Source organism: Aegilops tauschii, chromosome 7 (assembly GCF_002575655.3).
Source record: "Aegilops tauschii subsp. strangulata cultivar AL8/78 chromosome 7, Aet v6.0, whole genome shotgun sequence".
NCBI lineage: Eukaryota > Viridiplantae > Streptophyta > Magnoliopsida > Poales > Poaceae > Aegilops > Aegilops tauschii.
In genome coordinates this window covers 591825149-591831013 of record NC_053041.3, presented here as the reverse complement: position 1 = coordinate 591831013, position 5865 = coordinate 591825149, and positions in this window count along the sequence as shown.

Genomic DNA, 5865 nt, shown 5'->3' with positions numbered 1-5865 from the left:
GCTCATGCCCGGGTCGAGAGATATGATGTCTCCGACAAGTTCTTCAGCTGTAAAATGGAGGAGAACAGTTCTGTTAGTGAGCACATACTCAGAATGTCTGGGTTGCACAACCGCTTGTCTCAGCTGGGAGTTAATCTCCCGGATGACGCGGTCATTGACAGAATCCTCCAGTCGCTTCCACCAAGCTACAAGAGCTTTGTGATGAACTACAATATGCAGGGGATGGAAAAGACCATTCCCGAGGTGTATTCAATGCTGAAATCAGCTGAGGTAGAGATCAGAAAAGAACATCAAGTGTTGATGGTGAATAAAACCACTAAGTTCAAGAAGGGCAAGGGTAAGAAGAACTTCAAGAAGGACGGCAAGGCGGTTGCCACGCCCGGTAAGCCAGTTACCGGGAAGAAGTCAAAGAATGGACCCAAGCCCGAGACTGAGTGCTTTTATTGCAAGGGAAGTGGTCACTGGAAGCGGAACTGCCCCAAATATTTAGCGGACAAGAAGAAGGCCGGCAACACCCAAGGTATATGTGATATACAAGTAATTGATGTGTACCTTACCAGTACTCGTAGTAGCTCCTGGGTATTTGATACCGGTGCGGTTGCTCATATTTGTAACTCAAATCAGGAACTACGGAATAAATGGAGACTGGCAAAAGACGAGGTGACGATGCGCGTCGGGAATGGTTCCAAGGTCGATGTGATCGCCGTCGGCACGCTACCTCTACATCTACCCACGGGATTAGTTATAAACCTCAATAATTGTTATTTAGTGCCAGCTTTGAGCATGAACATTGTATCTGGATCTCGTTTAATTCGAGATGGCTACTCATTTAAATCTGAGAATAATGGTTGTTCTATTTATTTGAGAGATATGTTTTATGGTCATGCCCCGCTGGTCAATGGTTTATTTTTGATGAATCTCGAACGTGATGCTACACATGTTCATAGTGTGAATACCAAAAGATGTAAAGTTGATAACGATAGTCCCACATACTTGTGGCACTGCCGCCTTGGTCACATTGGTGTCAAGCGCATGAAGAAGCTCCATGCAGATGGACTTTTGGAGTCTCTTGATTACGAATCATTTGACACGTGCGAACCATGCCTCATGGGTAAGATGACCAAGACTCCGTTCTCCGGAACAATGGAGCGAGCAACCAACTTATTGGAAATCATACATACCGATGTGTGCGGTCCAATGAGTGTTGAGGCTCGCGGAGGATATCGTTATGTTCTCACTCTCACTGATGATTTAAGTAGATATGGGTATGTCTACCTAATGAAACACAAGTCTGAAACCTTTGAAAAGTTCAAGGAATTTCAGAGTGAGGTTGAGAATCAACGTGACAGGAAAATAAAATTCTTACGATCAGATCGTGGTGGAGAATATTTAAGTCACGAATTTGGTACACACTTAAGGAAATGTGGAATAGTTTCACAACTCACGCCGCCTGGAACACCTCAGAGAAATGGTGTGTCCGAACGTCGTAATCGCACTCTATTGGATATGGTGCGATCTATGATGTCTCTTACCGATTTACCGCTCTCATTTTGGGGTTATGCTTTAGAGACTGCCGCATTCACTTTAAATAGGGCACCGTCTAAATCCGTTGAGACGACACCGTATGAATTATGGTTTGGGAAGAAACCTAAGCTGTCGTTTCTAAAAGTTTGGGGATGCGATGCTTATGTCAAGAAACTTCAACCTGAAAAGCTCGAACCCAAATCGGAAAAATGCGTCTTCATAGGATACCCTAAGGAAACTATTGGGTACACCTTCTACCTCAGATCCGAAGGCAAGATCTTCGTTGCCAAGAACGGGTCCTTTCTAGAGAAGGAGTTTCTCTCGAAAGAATTGAGTGGGAGGAAAGTGGAACTTGATGAGGTGATAGTCACCCCTTCCGAGTCGGAAAATAGCGCAGCGCGGGAAAATGTTCCTGTGGTGCCTACACCGACGGGGGAGGAAGTTAATGATGATGATCATGAAGCTTCGGATCAAGTTGCCACTGAACTTCGTAGGTCCACAAGGACACGTTCCGCACCAGAGTGGTACGGCAACCCTGTCCTTGAAATCATGTTGTTAGACAACGGTGGACCTTCGAACTATGAAGAAGCGATGGCGGGCCCGGATTCCGACAAATGGCTAGAAGCCATGAAATCCGAGATAGAATCCATGTATGAAAACAAAGTATGGACTTTGACTGACTTGCCCGATGAGCGGCGAGCCATAGAAAACAAATGGATCTTTAAGAAGAAGACGGACGCAGATGGTAATGTGACCATCTACAAAGCTCGACTTGTCGCTAAGGGTTATCGACAAGTTCAAGGGGTTGACTACGATGAGACTTTCTCACCCGTAGCGAAGCTGAAGTCCGTCCGAATCATGTTAGCAATTGCCGCATACTATGATTATGAGATATGGCAGATGGACGTCAAAACGGCATTCCTTAACGGCTTCCTTAAGGAAGAGTTGTATATGATGCAGCCGGAAGGTTTTGTCGATCCTAAGAATGCTAACAAAGTATGCAAGCTCCAACGCTCAATCTATGGGCTGGTGCAAGCATCTCGGAGTTGGAACATTCGCTTTGATGAGATGATCAAAGCGTTTGGGTTTACACAGACTTATGGAGAAGCCTGTGTTTACAAGAAAGTGAGTGGGAGCTCTGTAGCATTTCTCATATTATATGTGGATGACATATTATTGATGGGAAATGATGTAGAATTATTGGAAAGTATAAAGGCCTATTTGAATAAGTGTTTTTCAATGAAGGACCTTGGAGAAGCTGCTTATATATTAGGCATCAAGATCTATAGAGATAGATCAAGACGCCTCATTGGTCTTTCACAGAGTACATACCTTGACAAGATATTGAAGAAGTTCAGTATGGATCAGTCCAAGAAGGGGTTCTTGCCTGTATTGCAAGGTGTGCAATTGAGCACGGCTCAATGCCCGACCACGGCAGAAGATATAGAAGAGATGAGTGTCATCCCCTATGCCTCGGCCATAGGGTCTATTATGTATGCCATGCTGTGTACCAGACCTGATGTAAACCTTGCCGTAAGTTTGGTAGGAAGGTACCAAAGTAATCCCGGCAAGGAACACTGGACAGCGGTCAAGAATATCCTGAAGTACCTGAAAAGGACTAAGGATATGTTTCTCGTTTATGGAGGTGACGAAGAGCTCGTCGTAAAGGGTTACGTCGACGCTAGCTTCGACACAGATCTGGATGACTCGAAGTCACAGACCGGATACGTGTATATATTGAATAGAGGAGCAGTAAGCTGGTGCAGTTGCAAGCAAAGCGTCGTGGCGGGATCTACATGTGAAGCGGAGTACATGGCAGCCTCGAAGGCAGCACAGGAAGCAGTCTGGATGAAGGAGTTCATTACCGACCTAGGGGTGATTCCCAATGCGTCGGGCCCAATGACTCTCTTTTGTGACAACACTGGAGCTATTGCCCTTGCGAAGGAGCCCAGGTTTCACAGGAAGACCAGACATATCAAGCGTCGCTTCAACTCCATTCGTGAAAGTGTTCAAAATGGAGACATAGATATTTGTAAAGTGCACACGGACCTGAATGTAGCAGATCCGTTGACTAAACCTCTCCCTAGGGCAAAACATGATCAACACCAGGACGCAATGGGTGTTCGATTCATCACAATGTAACTAGATTATTGACTCTAGTGCAAGTGGGAGACTGTTGGAAATATGCCCTAGAGGCAATAATAAATGGTTATTATTATATTTCTTTGTTCATGGTAATTGTCTATTATTCATGCTATAATTGTATTGTCCGAAAATCGTGATACATGTGTGAATACATAGACCACAACCTGTCCCTAGTAAGCCTCTAGTTGACTAGCTCGTTGATCAACAGATAGTCATGGTTTCCTGACTATGGACATTGGATGTCATTGATAACGGGATCACATCATTAGGAGAATGATGTGATGGACAAGACCCAATCCTAAGCATAGCATAAAAGATCGTGTAGTTTCGTTTGCTAGAGCTTTTCCAATGTCAAGTATCTTTTCCTTGGACCATGAGATCGTGCAACTCCCGGATACCGTAGGAGTGCTTTGGGTGTGCCAAACGTCACAACGTAACTGGGTGACTATAAAGGTGCATTACAGGTATCTCCGAAAGTGTCTGTTGGGTTGGCACGGATCGAGACTGGGATTTGTCACTCCGTGTGACGGAGAGGTATCTCTGGGCCCACTCGGTAATGCAACATCATAATGAGCTCAATATGACTAAGGCGTTAGTCACGGGATCATGCATTGCGGTACGAGTAAAGAGACTTGCCGGTAACGAGATTGAACAAGGTATTGGGATACCGACGATCGAATCTCGGGCAAGTAACATACCGATTGACAAAGGGAATTGCATACGGATTGATTGAATCCTCGACACCGTGGTTCATCCGATGATATCATCGTGGAACATGTGGGAGCCAACATGGGTATCCAGATCCCGCTGTTGGTTATTGACCGGAGAGGCGTCTCGGTCATGTCTGCATGTCTCCCGAACCCGTAGGGTCTACACACTTAAGGTCCGGTGACGCTAGGGTTGTAGAGATATATGTATGCGGAAACCCGAAAGTTGTTCGGATTCCCGGATGAGATCCCGGACGTCACGAGAGGTTCCGGAATGGTCCGGAGGTAAAGATTTATATATGGGAAGTCTTATTTTGGTCGCCGGAAAAGTTTCGCGCTTTATCGGTATTGTACCGGGAGTGCCGAAAGGGGTCCGGGGGTCCACCAAGGGGGTCCACCAGCCCCGGGGGCCCACATGGGCTGTAAGGGGTGCGCCTTGGCCCTTATGGGCCAAGGGCACCAGCCCCAAGAGGCCCATGCGCAAGAGATAAGAAAGAAGGGAGAGTCCTAAAGGGGGAAGGCACCTCCGAGGTGCCTTGGGGGGGAAGGACTCCCCCCCGGCCGCACCCTTCCTTGAAGGAAGGGGCAAGGCTGCGCCCCCCCCTCTCCCTTGGCCCTATATATAGTGGGGGGAAGGGAGGGCAGCAAGATCTAAGCCTTGGGCGCCTCCCTCCTCCCCTGCAACACCTCTCTCTCTCTCGCAGAAGCTCGGCGAAGCCCTGCCGGAGACCCGCTACATCCACCACCACGCCGTCGTGCTGTTGGATCTCCATCAACCTCTCCTTCCCCCTTGCTGGATCAAGAAGGAGGAGATGTTGCTGCACCGTACGTGTGTTGAACGCGGAGGTGCCGTCCGTTCGGCACTCGGTCATCGGTGATTTGGATCACGGCGAGTACGACTCCGTCATCCACGTTCATTGGAACGCTTCCGCTCGCGATCTACAAGGGTATGTAGACCCACTCCTTTCCCCTCGTTGCTAGTAGACTCCATAGATGCATCTTGGTGAGCGTAGGAAAATTTTAAATTATGCTACGATTCCCAACAAACCTTGCCATAAGTTTGGTAGGAAGGTACCAAAGTAATCCCGACAAGGAACACTGGACAGCGGTCAAGAATATCTTGAAGTACCTGAAGAGGACTAAGGATATGTTTCTCGTTTATGGAGGTGACGAAGAGCTCGTCGTAAAGGGTTACGTCGACGCTAGCTTCGACACAGATCTGGATGACTCGAAGTCACAGACCGGATACGTGTATATTTTGAATGGAGGAGCAGTAAGCTGGTGCAGTTGCAAGCAAAGCGTCGTGGCGGGATCTACATGTGAAGCGGAGTACATGGCTGCCTCGGAGGCAGCACAGGAAGCAGTCTGGATGAAGGAGTTCATTACCGACCTAGGGGTGATTCCCAATGCGTCGGGCCCAATGACTCTTCTGTGACAACACTGGAGCTATTGCCCTTGCGAAGGAGCCCAGGTTTCACAGGAAGACCAG